At 30.4% G+C, this 16,364-nt stretch overlaps 1 pseudogene; it reads left to right on the top strand.

Moving 5' to 3' along the window:
- LOC111728996 overlaps nucleotides 1-15,401 on the top strand; it is a 164,703-nt pseudogene extending 149,302 nt beyond the window's left edge.
- Nucleotides 15,402-16,364: the final 963 nt, after the last annotated feature.

Consider the following 16,364-nt stretch of genomic DNA (forward strand, 5'->3'; position numbering starts at 1 on the left):
ATCAGTGGTGGAAGAACATTAAAACATTGTTATTATCTCTAAAATATTTTTCACCAAATGCAACTCTGTTGGCCAAAGTATGAGCATTTCAACATCAATTTTTCAAATATGAAATGATAATAGTTATGAGTTGTCATTAAGATCCTCACATAACTTAGGTTCCAATGTGAAATCTTTGAATAAATTTGCTCGCTCATGGTAGAATCCCACTATGGCACAGTATTATTATTTCTTTTTTGTGATAAGAAAACTCTAATCCAGAGGTTTAAATAATTTGTTAAAACTATATAACTATATTTGGTTGAGAGAATGCTTGAATTCTTTCTCAAATGTCATGCTCTTGTTTTTTAACACTGGATTGTTAACTTCAGTTCACACTTCAGTCTTAGCATCATACCGCTCACATGTATTTCTGTTATTGCACTTCTATCTTGCAAGTTTGAAATACAACTACTGATGACCTTTAAAGAACAATGTATTTTTTAAAAAGAAATTACATATTAGATTAATATGTATATGAATAAATATAGAGATATAATGATAAGTATAAATAAGAATATAGACGTGGACATTACTGTAGATGTAGATATATATAAATAGTGATAGAAAATAGATACTTGAAATAAATTTTAGACTTTAAAATTCTTATAATTAAGTAGGTTTAGATGTCATTAATTCAGTTTGATAGAGTCTAAACAAAGTAAAACTTAAATGTCTTAAAAGATATTTTATTAAATCTTCATTTCCTTTTACTTATGATTAATAATCAATTTTTGCTTTAGTTTTACTATAACCTTTGTTACATTCCAAATAGGCTATTGAAAGCAGGGACATTATAAGTAGTTGAGATATTGAGGATATTATCAGAATATGTGGTATTTACTTCTATAAAATTATTGTGTTGACTTAAACATTTTGAATTTTTTTTCATCTTTCAGCATTTATTTTTTCCCTAGGGTTCTATATTATCAGCTGGGTGCACTTTAAGCACAGCTGCTTCTTGAAATTGAGGTGAAGACCACGTCAGAGGGCATGTATTTTAAAATCTATCTTTAGTACAAAAGTGATGCTCTCTTCACAGGGCCTTACTCTCACCACTTTTCCTTTTCATTTATTTACAGTGGTCTTGTAAATAGAACCTAAAAGAAATCCCTGGCCTCAGTTTTGATTCATGTTATTACATTGCAAAAGTTACTAAACTTAGTTTTATATTTCTTAAAGACGCACAGTATCAAGTTATGCATACATAAAAGGAAGCCAAAAAATTTCAGTTACTTTAATTAAAACTGCAGTTTTTGATGCGATTGGTTTCTAAACATTTGCAGAATATCGGGATGATTTTATATATGTGTGTAAGACTATAGAAATTCTTTAGGCTTTGTAACACTTGCATAAGTGGGAATAATATTTTGAATGCCATGGAGTCCTTTAAATAGGCATTCCTTGGTGCATTTGCTTTGAAAGACTTTATTTGCTTTGAGAAAGACCTGTGTGTTAGCCCCTCTCTCAGTTTCAAAAGTATCTGTTAGAGCTACTCGGTGTTTTACAAAGAACTATTATTTGCTTCTTTACTATGTTAAAAAAATTTTTCTTCACATGAAGAAAATTGTATTTAACAATTTGAACGTACAAATTATATTTCCGATAGTTATAGCTACTGCTGTATTTGCATCTAAAAGACATTCAGTAAGAATTAAACACTGCTAATGATGACTTGCAATGGTAGAATATCGAGTGCCAGTGCTTTTTTCAATAATATAAGCAAGATTACAGAATTATCTGTATATTATTTTAAATTTTATTTTTCTTTCCTTCATGGTACAAGGCCCATTGTAGATACAGTTTTTCCTTAATAAGTACGGGACAAGGGCAGGTGTGAATCCGCAGACTGAAAATCAGGGAAAGAAAGATTAATGCACTGATTTGTTTATGTCTACCTGCCCAAAAGCTGAGGGATGAGTGCAATCTAATGATCATAAATAATAGACACCCTTATCAGCTGAGATGGGACAGGAAATGGCGGCAATCTCCATCAGAGGGAGGAGAACCAGCTGCTGCTATTACCAGTGAACGAAATTAGAAATAAGCTTTTCCCCAAACGGCCAAGAATTGATGGAAAGAACAATGTGTTTCTGCCTCTTTCAAGAAGTTAGCCTACTAATAAAATAAAAACCTTTTTCTCAAAAAAAAAAAAAAAATAGAAAATAGAATGCTGAGATATTTATTAGTACCTATTCCACTCCCTTTGAAAAGGTTTAATGATTCCCTCATGGTTTCTCTTTTTCCAGTGGCAAGAGGTGTTGAAACCAGCGTCCTTCTTCCTTCCCAGGACAGTAAATGGAAAATTATTTTGTCTTACATAGGTTATTAAGTGAATGATGATGAGATTCTGTTTTAATTACTTGGTTATTTTTATTACTGTCATCATGGCTATTAAATAAGAATTAAAATATTTCTAGAATTATGAAACCAATGTGTTCGATTGATGTTTTTTAAAGCTCTTAAAACAATTTGCAAATGCATCTTCCCTGTCCTCCTAAAATGTTAAAAGAATGTAAGACAAATTTTTATAACCAGTTAACAGGTAATCAAGAAAAAAAACAGAAGTTAAAGTTATACAGGTAATTCGTGATAGTTTTAAGATAAATGTAATCTATTTCTCCTAAGTCCTTCACTATTTTCATTTCCTATCTTACTTTGTTTAATAATATAGTTTTTAAATATATCCTTAGCATTCATTTTATTACAGACTGTCATTTTCCCTTACAAATTACAATGTCTCATGCTTCTCCTTTCAGATAATTAAATATCTCTTAGAAAAGATTTCTATACTATGATTTAGACTCACATTTACATATTCATAAACTCTTAATTTAGAATCAGTAACCTGTTTCTGCTTTCAAACGAAATTCAATTTCCTTGTTGGCTATGCACAAATGCTTGAAATATACTGACATTAACAATGTGTTAACTTGTATTGAAACAAATACGAATTTCAGAGCAGCTACTGCATTGTTTACTTTTGAGTAAACAATGAAGAAAACTTAATTGCACTTGAAAAGTACTTGTTTTAAATCTTTACCAAGCCAAATGGACCCCATTAAGGTAAGGTATTAGCTATGAGGCTTGGCTTCATCTCATTAGTAAAATGTCAGGAGTTAGAAGGGACATAGATAATCTAATATATATTTGGATCAAAAAGAAACTGTAACTTTGAAAGTAATACTTCAAAAGTAAATCTTGGTTGTATCTCTTGATCTGTCTTGGTGCTTAAGTAAATTATATTCTTGAAAGTCAGATGAAATTTACAAAATAATAAAATGGTCAGAAATTATTAAGGGGGACAAAAATGTTCTGTCTTTCTTTCTAAATTTCAAGCAAATGGCAATATACATCAGTAGTTCAAAGAATTGTCAAGTTGTTATAGCTGATTGTTATTTACTTATTAATTTTTGAGCTCAGAGAACATTTTTATTGTGCAGCACATTAATTTTTTATTAAGTTTACAGAAAATGTTCTGTAAAGTGTTTTAAAAGTGATTTTCTATAGTACTATTAAGTGTTTTGGTTTGATTTCCAAAATGTAATTCTTCTAAAATTAAAATTGTGTTTTGAAACCAGCACTACTCTAATACCAAAACCAGATAAATTACAAAGGAAATTATAGGCCAATATATGTGATGAACATAGTTGCAAAAATTTTCAACAAAGTATTAGCAAACCAGATTCGACATGGTAAAAGACTTGTACTCTGAAAACTATGAAGATATTGAAGAAATAAATTGAACAAGATACAAATAAATGAAAGAATAAACCTTGCTCATGAATTGGAAGGATTAATATTGGTGGTGAAAATGTCCTTACTACCTAAAGCAATCTATAGATTCAATGCAATCCCCATCAAAATTCCATTGACATTTTTCATAGAACTAGAAAAGACCCCAAATAGTCAAAGCAATCTTGATAAAGAAAGACAAAGCGGGAGGTATCATGCTCCCTGATATCAAACTATACTACAGAGCTACAATAATTCAAACAGTATGGTATTGGAATAAAACAGGTATATAGATCAATGGAATAGAATAGAGAGCCCAGAAATAAATCCTCACTTATGTTGCCAATCTTTGACAATGACAGCATATATAATGGGGTAAAGACAGTCTCTCAATAGTGGTGTTGGCAGAACTGGACAGACATGCAAAAAATAAATATTGAACCACTTTTGTATACCATATACAAAAATAAACTTCTAATAGATTAAAGACTAAATGTTATATCTAAAACGATAAGACTCCTAAAAGAAAACATAGGCAGTAAACTTGACATCACTCTTAACAACATCTTTTTTGAATGTATGAACAAATGAACAAATGAGACTTCAACAAACTAAAAACATTTTATACAATGAAAGAAACCATAAACAAAATTAAAATGATCCACTGAATGACAGAAGATATTTGCAAATGATACATCTGATGAAGAGTTAATATCCAAAAGATATAAAGAACTCATGTAACTTAACACCAAAAAGACAAACAATCCAATTAAAAAATAGGCAAGGAGCTGGACAGAACTTTCTTCCAAGAGGACATACAGATGATCAACAGACGTATGAAAAGATGTTCAACATCACTAATCATTAGGAAATGCAAATTAAAACCACAATGAGACATTATCTGACACCTGTCAGAATGTCTATCATCAATAAATTAACAAATATGTGCTGACAAGAATGTGGAGAAAATGGAACTCTCATACATTATAGGTGGGATTGTAAACAAGTATAGCTGCTACAGATAACAGTATGAAAATTCCTCAAAAAATTAAAAATACAGTTGCCATGCTATCCAACAATTCCACTTCTGAGTATTTATTCCAAAAACAAACAAACAAACAAACAAAACACTAATTCCTAAAGATATAATTACCTATATATCCCTATGTTCACTATAGCATTATTTACAATAATCAAGATATGGAAGAAACCTAGATGTCCATCAATAGATGAATGTATAAAGAACATTTGTTGTGTGTGTATATATATATAATTATATATTATAATATAGTTTATAAATTGTATATTATATATTTTATATAATTTTATAATTTATACATAATATATATTGAATACATAAATATATGATATATACAATATAAAATATGTATGTAATAGATTCCTATATACTGTTATATATAGTATATTTATATATTATATATTTAGTATGTTGTGTATATATACAATATTTTATATATATATACTATATATAAGCATGTAATATACATAATTCAGCAACGAAAAAGTATGAAATCTTTCCATCAATGACAGCATGAATAGACCTAGATGGTATTATGTTATGCTAAGTGAAGTAAGTCAGATAGAGACAAAAACCATATAATCTCACTTATATATGGAATCTAAGAAAAGTTAATGAATAAACAAAATAGAGACACCCAGAGATATAGAGAATAAGCTGATGGCCACCAAAGGGGAGAGTCTGGGGGGTGAAATGAAAAAAGAAACTTGTTCAAGGGTACAGCGCAATTTAGGCACAGAGCCAGTAGACTTCTGCCTCTCTGAGTTTTAAACTTAAACATGCCCACTGCCTTCTCTAAGCACAGAATAAGGGAAGCCTTTCCCATGGAAGAAAAAATGTACAGAAACATACATCATTCAAAAATGTTTTGTTTCCCTCTATACTAGGCACTGAAGATACAATAGTGGTTACTGTTTTCATGGTGCTTATAATCTAGAGAGAGAGACATTAACCCAATATTTAAAATAATTACTAATAGTAAAACAGATTTACAACAAAAATACCGAGTGCTATGAGAGTGCCACACTAGGGAAATGGTTTATTTTTGTCTATCTGTCTATCTACAGGATAAGGCAGTGTTGGGGTGAGTTTGTCAGATCAGAAAAGTCCTTCCTGAAGAAAAAAAAAATGAAATGGAATGTAACAACACTTTCTTTAGCTATAATTAAGGTCTGGTTTCAAATTAGGTCAACAAAGTTCACATGTTTTAAATGTACTTTAACTTAGTAGTGAATAGATAATACATATGCAGGTAAAATAAAATTCAAACAGTACAGGTATAAATACATGTGTATGTATATGTATTCACATATATATACACATATACATATACATTTATACAGCTGTGCATCCCTTTATGATGGGGACACGTTCTAAAAAATGTGTAGGCTATTTTGTCATTGCAAGAACATCATAGGATGCAGTTACAGAAATCTAGGTGTTTTAGCCTACTTCACACCTAGCTATATGGTACAACCTACTGCGCCAAGGCTATAAACCTCTAAAACATGTTACTATAGTGAATACTGTAGGCAACTGTGGCACAGTGATAAGTATTTGTGTATCTAAACATAGAAAAGATACAGTGAAAATATGGTATAAAAGATAGAAAAAAGAATCAGTACACCTGTATAGAGCACTTACTATGAACGAAGCTTGCAGTACTGGCCATTGCTCTAGGTGAGTCAGTGAGGGTGAGTGACTGTGAAAGCCTGGGACATTATTGTATACAGCTTACTACTGTAGACTGTATAAACACTATATTGTTAGGCCACACTAAATTCATTTTTTAAAAGTTCTTCAATAATAAATTAACCTTAGTTTACCATAATTTTACTTAATAAACTTTTTATTTTTTTAACTTTTTGCCTTGTAATAAGAGTTAACTTAAAACACAAACACCTTGTAATGGCATTACAATGGCTACAGCTTCTCTAGATGATAGGAAATTTTCAGCTCATTATAATCTTATGAGACCACAGTCATATATATGGGTCCGTCCTTGACTGAAACATCATTATGCAGTGCATGATTGTATATATTAACTCATGGGTACACACACACACAAGTAAATCTTCCAGTGACCTTTTTGTCCTTTGGGACCCTAATTTCTCCAGTTGCTGTATATAAATCCAGTAATTGTCAATCATGTTTTCCTTTTTCCATCCTAGATGTTACACACCACAGATATCTTTCCACAAATTCTTTTCCACATAGCATTATTCTTTGGGAGTGGGATTCATCTCAGTATTAACATTATTCACGTTTACTTTCAACTTCTGTAATAAACAACTTAATAACTTCTAATTAAATTCAATTTGTAATACATCTTACTAAAAACCATGTCAAATTAAACACCTGATATTCTGCATTATTCTAAAATATCATAAGAGAAGTCTCTCTTAAGGTGAGTTTAGACATCTGCATTTGAGTGTTTAAAGCAGGACAAGGGTAAAAAGATGAAAGAGAAGGAAGGAGGGGGAGAGAGAGTGAGAAGGAGAGGAAGAGGAGGAGGAGGAGGAAGGGAGGAAAGCAGAATGAATGTTTGTATGCTTGACTCATTTGCATAGAAACTTTATTTTTAATTAATGATTCCATTCATTTAAATTTTAATAAATAATTTGGTCATTGTACATAAAAAATACGATAATATTTTTTTTTTTTTTTTACCATGGATGCCTACAAGTCACACAAAATCTGGAAAACTCTATGAGGGAAATTTCCTTGTTATAATTATTTATAGGTTGACATTTGTTAAAATAATTTCTGAGCAAACTTTTTTTCCCATTATTTATGGGAAAGAATATGCAGATAGCTACTGTTTGCTGGGGAAAGGTTATAGCCTTATATTATTTTTTACAAATAGATATAATGGTAATATTTTTTAAATCTAAAAGGAAAGTTGCATGAAAATCAGTAAAATTCATAAATTGTTATGTTATATGGTGACAACTCCTAAAATGACTATTAAAGTAATTTTAATAAAAGTTATACTAAAGTTTCAATGGAAATATTATTTCCCAGACATCTTCAAATCTTAAACTACTGGATAAAAAAGATACAGAAATCTGTTCACTAGTTATTTAATTTTTATTCTCAGGCTTGAATTGACATGTCCTTTGTGAATATAATTTTCAAGATACTTCTTGCAACACTGTCGTAATAATGTGGAGAAAATCAAGAAAGAATGACATTACTTTTTATGAATATTAATATAAAATTAGAGAGTTCTTGTTACTGATTTGAGACCAAATCAAAGGTTTCTCCTTAGAGGAAAATAATATTGTGGATGACATGAAATCAAAGTGCTAATATTTTACTCAATAAAAGTCACATAAGATTTGTTGCATATAATATTCATATATTCCTCAGAAGGAATGTTGACCTTCTTAAAGATAAATTTATAAAATATAAAAAAGGGTGAAACAGAATTAGAAGAAAATTGAATGGCTAAATATGGTGATAATAAGTCAACTATTTTATTCCATTTTTATGTTATTAATAAAAAGTGATTATTTTAAAGAATTATCTTGATTGCTGACAGGTTAAAACAATCCAGTCTCAATGACAGAAATCCAGTCAGCTGGGATTTTGAAGTTGACCTAAAACTATAACAGTCTCCTATAGTAGAGTTTCTCTTTCAGTAGGACCCCAATATGTTCCTTGCTAGAGTCAGTCTTCCTTGTCCACTAAGAATGTTACCAAAATTCTCCATTATAACACTGTATGAATCAACCTGAGTCTCAATTCTGAAAAAAACATATGACTTGAATCCAAATCTAGTTTACTTTTGATTTTAGTTCCTTTTAGTTCCTTATGTAAATCAAAAAAGAAAAAAATGTTTTGCTAAGTTGTCTGACAGAAGTACATGAAGCAAATGAGAGTAAACAGTCTTCTGACATGCTAAATTAGCCTGCTGCAGAAACACCAAGAGAGGTAATTTCTCTTGTTATAAATTTGGGCAGCAGAACCAGAGGTAATGAAAAAGTCAAACCCATGTCCTGGAGCAAAGAAAGCAAAACAGATGCCTTAACAAGTTTCTTCTCTCTTCCTGTGCTTAATCCCCTTCAATTTGGGCCAATTTGAATAAACAATCTTGGACTGAGAGGACTTTAAATATTAGGCTATTAAGCCCACATGTTCATGACTTGAGTTTTGACTTTAGATTTTGGTTGCAATCAGGTAAAAAGAAAGGAAAGAATAGTTTTGTTGTTGTTTTTCAGTACCTGCATTTGGTGAAACTGATTATGATTACAATACCTTGGTATGAATGTAAAGGACCAAAGGTAATCAGTGAAATAGGTAGGATAAGAACAAGTGTTTTATTAACAACTATTTTATAACCAATGTGTTTGGACAGTAAGACTGCAAATAATTGTATGCTTTTAAAAAATTTTTAATTCTTTTAATCTTTTTGAAAGTAGATAGGAAGCTATGCTTTAGCAAAGATGTATAGCTCATTTTCTAAATCAATGGCTTGGATTTCATTTTTTCTCCTGCTTCAGCAAAGGAACCCTGATTTCTGACTTTCAAGGGATAACACAAAGGTTGGAAAACAGAAACTTGATTAGCAAGCTTAGTCAGACTCTGACAAACCTCACTTTCCCTACATCTCCTATCTGATTAGGCAGATGCGTCCATACATGCAACTAAAATCTCATGAATACCTGATATATAAGATACTAAATAAAAAGCAGTGACAAAAATTGGGCACAGTATGCTTTCATGGAATTAAGAACCTTTTGAACCATAAAAAGTACACACAAAATTTAATGCATATAGTTAATGTCTTATGAGGAAATAAACGAGGTAAGGAAAATAGTATTGGGAAGTAAAGTCTATTTTATAATTTTTTATAAGGCAGTCTGAATTTCATATATGCCTGGAAACTGAATACAGGGAGGGAGAGTGGCATGTGAAGACTGGGAGAAGAGCAGTCAGAGCAGAGATCAGAGGTGTTGAAGAGCAATGTACTCATCAAGCTAAACATGCTCACTCCATAGGACATCGCCTTGAGTGAACAATGAAATTTGACTACAAGCTGCTGAGATATAAGAAAAATCTTCTGAATACTAATTTAAATCACAAATTCTAACTATCTAGGCTTCTGTTATAATAATAATACACTATAATATATATTGGATTTCCACTGAAAGGGCCCTGACTGAATAGATACACATATTCTAGCAGAAATCAAGGGTTACTTTTGTAATGTTATGCAGAACCAGTTTAGGCCAAACATGGTAAAATGATAAATTCCGTCACAATTGTATGAATAAAAATAATTTATAATTGATTTTTTACAATGCTTCATTGTATTTAATCTTTTAAAAGGGCATTAAGTCCGTTAAGTTTGTGAATACATTAATTGAATCTGGCTGGAATTTTGGAATTACATAGGTAAAACTGTTCTTTCCTTTTTAATTATACCATTTCTCAAATCATGAAAAAATGTATTATGACCTTAATTATAATCTGATTGTGAATTTCAGTTTTACAAAAAAAACAACAAAATTTTTACAAAAATTTATATTGTAGTATTATATAAAATGTCATGTCAATGTTTTAAGATTCAATTTCTTAGAAACTTGTTACTTTCTTATTGTTTAAATCAGCCATATTGCAAAATAATTTATGTAAAAAAAAAGTACCAATTTAGGTTTACAGTTTGGTGAATTTTGACAAATGTGTATAAGCACCAAGGAAATGCTCATCCCTTAAAAAGTTCTTACAAATCTGCCTTTTTGTAGTCAATTTTTATATGCTTTCCATCACTAAAACTTCCCTCTGAACTTACTAGAAATGGAATCATACATGTACATTTTTGGTTGGATTCCTTCACAGAGTATAACATATCAATTTTAAATGCATCAAGATTTATTGCTGAGTGTTATACATCATATGTGGATATAACCCAATTTCTTTACCTATTCAAAATAAATGTTTGAGTTGTTTTCAGGTTTGGAATTTTATGACTAAAGCAGCTATGAACATACATGAACAACTCTTTTGTTCTAATTCTTATTGAATAAAAATTGAGGAAAGAAATAGCTTCATCATACGGTAAATATACATTTCACCTTATAAGTAATTGTTTCCTATTAGAAATATGTAGCATTTCATTTATTCCAAATTCTCATCAACAATTAGTATTAAGTTTAAAAAATTATTATGACATGTAGAAGCATCTCATTATATGTTTATTAGTATAAATTTAATACATTTTGACATATGTTCTCCACCAGGAAACCATCCTTATAATCAGGATACTGAACATATCACTTCCAAAGTTTTTATGTAATAACTTTCTTCCATGCCTCTCTGCCAATCTCTTCCATTCCCAGGCAAAAACTATTATTTTATCAATATAATTTACATTTCTTAGACTTTTTAATAAGTGGAATTGTACAGCAAATATGCTCTTTTCAGTATGGCATATTTCATTAAACATAATTATTTTGAGATTCATCCATGTTGTTGAGTAAAATAATAGTTCATTCCTTTTTACTGTTTAATATTATTCTATTATATGGCTATATCACAACCTGTTTATCCATTTATCTATTGGTAGACATTTAGGCTATTGCAATAAAGTTGCTGTTAACATTTTGTACAAGTTTTGTGTTTATATAGCTTTTGTTTCCTTTAGGCAACTATATAGAAATTATGGCTTGTGATAGTGGCTAGTAGTATTGTGTGTGTGTTGCCATTATTATTATAGAATATCATACATAATGTATTATAATTTCTAATAGTAATAATGGCTGAGTCACAAAGTAGGCATATATTGTATGTTTTAAGAAAATGCAAAACTGTTTTTGAAAATGGTTGTAACATTTTACATTCCTATTAAAGTATATGAGAATTCCAATTGTTTCACAGTCTCTCCAAAACTTGTTATGATTCACCTTGTTAATTATCACCATTATACTGGTTATATAGTGGTAGTGCATTGGAGTTTTGAGTGGCATTCCCATAGAGTCAAATGATATTGAGTATGATTTAATGTGCTTCTTTATTTACAGAAATCTTCTTTATTGAAGTATCTCTTTAAATACTATGCCAATTTTAAATTAGGTTATTTGTCTTATTATTGATATATATGCATATATATAATCTGTGTGTATATATGTATATATTACATATACACATATATTTTTTATATACATATGTATGTCTATATGTGTGTGTGTGTATATACACGTTCTAGTGTAATTCCTTGTTGGATGATGTTTTGTAAATATTTTCTCCTAGTCTTTTAAGTTTTTAAGTGTATTTGCAAAAGCAAAACTTAAATTTTGATGATCTAATTTATTGATACTTTTCATTTATTAATTTCCATGTCAAATTTAAGATATTTTTGTTTAATCTAAGGTCACTAAATTCTGTTTTCTAGAAGCTCTATAGTTTTTGCTCTTACATTTATTTAGGTCTCTAATCCACTTGAGTTAACTTTTATTTATTATGGGAGGTAAAGTCTGAAGTTCACTTCTTTGCCATGGGTATCCAACAGTTCTAGTACTATATGTTGCAATATATAAAAATATATATTTCAGCAAAAATGGTACTAAGAGAGAAGTTTATAGTATTATAGCCTTACCTCAAGAAACAATAAAAATCTCAAATAAACAATCTAACACTTCACCTTAAAAAGCACAAATAAAGCCCCAAGTCAGTAGAAGGAAGAAAATAATAAAAATTAGAGTATAATTAAACAGAGAATCAAGAGACAATAGAAAAAAATTAAACAAAGAGCTGGATCTTTGAAAAGGTAAATAAAATTGATACGCCTCTGGCTATACTCACCAAGGAAAAAAGTAAAGACTCAAATAATTAAAACCAAAATGAAAGAGGCAAAGTTACAAATGACAACATGGAAATACAAAGGGCTATATAAAAATACTGTAAAAGGCTATATGTCACCAAATTTAATAACCTGGAAGAGATGGACAAATTCTAGAAATATATAACATTTCTAGACTGACCCATGATGCACTGGAAAACTTAATAGACAAATCGGCAGTTAGGAAATTGAAACAGCACTCAAACACCTCCTACAAAAGTCCAGGATCAGATGTATTCACTGCTGAATTCTACCAAACATTCAAACATTTAATACTTGTTCTTCTCAAATCCTTCAAAAAAATCAAAGAGAGAACACTTCATAATTCACTTTGAAAGGCCAGTATTACTCTGATACCAAAATCCAGCAAGGACCACACAAAAAATGAAAATTATAGGCCTGTATCTCTCATGAACATAGATGCAAAAATCCCCAACAATATACTAGCAAATTTAATACAATACATTGAAAAAAGAATACATTACAATCAGGTAGAGCTCATCCCAGGGTGCAAGTATAGTTTAACATATATAAATTAATTAATGCGATATACCACATTAACAAAATAAAAGGTAAAAATCATATGACCTATCAATAGATGTCACAAAAAGCATTTGACAAGATGCAACACCCATTTATGATTAAAACACTCAATAAAATAAGTATAAAAAGAAAGTACCTCAACATAATAAAGGCCATATATGACAAACCCTCAGCTGATGTCATACTCAATAGTGAGAAACTGAAAGCTTTTCCTCTAAGATCAGAATCAAGACAAAGATGCCCTCTCTCGCCACTGTTATTCAACATATTACTGGAAGTTCTAGCCAGAGAAATCAGGCAAAAGAAAGAGAAAAAGCATCTGAATTGAGAATGAAGAAGTAAAACTGTCATATTTGCAGAAGAGATGTTTCTATACGGAGAAAACCCTAAAGACTCCACAAAAAGACTATTTGAAACAATAAACAAATATAGTAAAGTTGTAGAATAAAAAAAAATTAATATACAAAAATCTGTTGCATTCCTATATACTAGTAATGAAATAGCAGAAAAAGAAATGAAGAAAACAATCCCATTTGCAATTGCAATGAAAAGGATAAAATACCTAGGAATAAACTTAACAAAGGAAGTGAAGGATATATATATACTGCAAACTACAAAACATTGTTGAAAGAAATTGAAGAAGACAAAAAAAGAAAAATATTTAATGTTTATGGATTGAAAGAATTAACCTATTTAACATAGTTAAATATATTTAACATGATAAAATATATTAACATAATTAAAATGACAGTTTTACCTAAAATAAGATATATATTTAATGCAATCCCCATCAAAATCCTAATGGCATTTTTTCAAAGATATAGAACAAAAAAAAACCCCTCAAATTTGTATAGAACCACAAGGACCCAAAGTAGCCAAAGCAATCCTAAGGAAAAAAAAAATAAACAAAACTTGAGGAATACTACTTGACTTCAAATTATACAACAATAAAGTTAAAATAATGAAACAGGATGATATCGAGAGAAAAACAGACACACAGACCAATGGAATAGAATCGAGAGCCCAGAACTAAACATTCTACCAAACATTCAAAGATTTAATACCTATTCTTAACAAACTCTTTCAAAAAATTGAAGCGGAAATACTTCCTAACTCACTGTAAGAGGCCAACATTACACTGATACCAAAACCAGGCAAGGACAACACATGAAACAAAACTTACAGGCCTATATGAGATCAATATTTTATCTAATAGCAGTTCTATTTATACACACAGAACTATTTTATTTTATTAGTTTCAAGTATACAGTACATTGGTTAGACATTTATATAGTTTATAAAACGATCCCCTTAATTGCTCCTTCTCTCTTCCAGTTTTCCACATAGCCAATATATTAATGCTAACTGCATTCCCTATGCCGTGCTCCACATCCCCGTGACCATCTATAATTACTAATTTGTAGTTCTTTAACTCTTTATACTAAATTAATTTTTGACAAAAGAACAAGAAACATGAAATGATGTTGGGAATATAGGAAAGCCACATACAAAAAAAATAAAACTAGACTGCTAGCTGACACTATACATAAACACTAATTCAAAATGTATTAAAGGCCTGTATATAAGACCTGGAACAATAAAATACATATAAGAAAATATAGCCAGTAAACTTATGGACCTTGGTCTCAGAGGGATTTTTTGGGAACTTGACCCCAAAGGCAAAGGAAATAAAAGCAAAAATAAATGAATGAAACTACATCAAAAAAAAAAATTCTGCACTGCAAAAGAAACCATCAACAAAACAAAAAGATAACTGCTTTTTTGTTCAACATGTTAGCAAGGCTGCAGTGGTAGCAGCTGCTCTCCAAGCTTTACTATGCCGCCCAAGGACAAGGAAAAGATGCCAGAAAGTCGGTCAAGAAATACAACGACCCAGTGAACAAATCTGGGGGCAAGGCCAAAAAGAAGAACTGGTGCAAAGGCAAAGTTTGTGACAAGCTCAGTTACCTAGTGTTATCTGACAGAGTGTCATATGACAAATTCTGTAACAAAGTTCCCAACTGTAAATTTATAAACCCAGCTGTTTGTGAGAGAATGAAGATCCACTGATCCTTGGCCAAGGCAGCCATGCAGGAGCTCCTTAGAAAAGGTCTTATTAAACAAGTTTCAAAACTCAGAGCTCAAGTAATTTACACTGGAAACACTCGGGGGCATGTCCCGGCTGCTGGTGAAGGTGCATGAACAACAGGTCCCATCAACTGTACATTTTGAAAAATAAAACTTTATTAAATAAAAAAAGACAACCTACTGAATGGGAGAAGATATATGTAAATAGTACCTTGGATAAGGGACTAATATCCAAAGCATACAAAGGACTCATAACTCAACAACAAAAAACAAACAATCCAGTTAAAAAATGGGCAGAGGACATGAACAATCACTTTTCCCAAAAAGATATACAGATATATGAAAGGGATATATGAAAAAGAGGCTCAATCTCACTTGCTGTTAGGGAAATGTAAACTAAAACCACAATGAAATATCACCTCACACCTATCAAAATCGTTATCATCAATAAATCTACAAGTATTGGTGAGGATGTAGAGAAAAGGGAACCCTTGAGCACTGTTAGAATTGCAAATTGGTATAGCCACTATGGAAAAGTTTGGAGGTTCCTCAAAAAATTAAATATAGAACTGATTTATGAGTCAGTTATTCTACTTCTGAGTATTTATCTGAAGAAATCCAAAACATTAATTCAAAAAGTTATGTGCACCCTTATGTTCCCAGCAATGTTATTTAGAATAGCCAGAATTTTGAAACAACCTAAAATAGAAAAAAATTTTAAATGCAATAAACAATAAAGTAAGTTTTGTTTGCGGTTACATATGTTTTATCTGAAATATTTTAATGTGTTATTACCAATATTGATGAGCAACCTCACTGCAGTGATTAAATCATCTGATCTTTGATTAGATGGATAACCACATTCCTTTTATTATCACACTACTAGATATACATGTGCATTTAATATTTTCAAAATAAACAATTTTATTAAAATGTCTATAATGTTAAACTGAGAGAAAAATAGACAAAATAGTGGAGCAATAGTCATTCACACTGTGGACTCTGATGTCCTATAGGCTTCTCTTTGAGCTCCAGCTCTAACAATACTGTTTGAACAAGTTACTTAATATTTTATTT

Source organism: Pteropus vampyrus, unplaced genomic scaffold, assembly GCF_000151845.1.
Source record: "Pteropus vampyrus isolate Shadow unplaced genomic scaffold, Pvam_2.0 Scaffold8, whole genome shotgun sequence".
NCBI classification, from domain to species: Eukaryota; Metazoa; Chordata; class Mammalia; order Chiroptera; family Pteropodidae; genus Pteropus; species Pteropus vampyrus.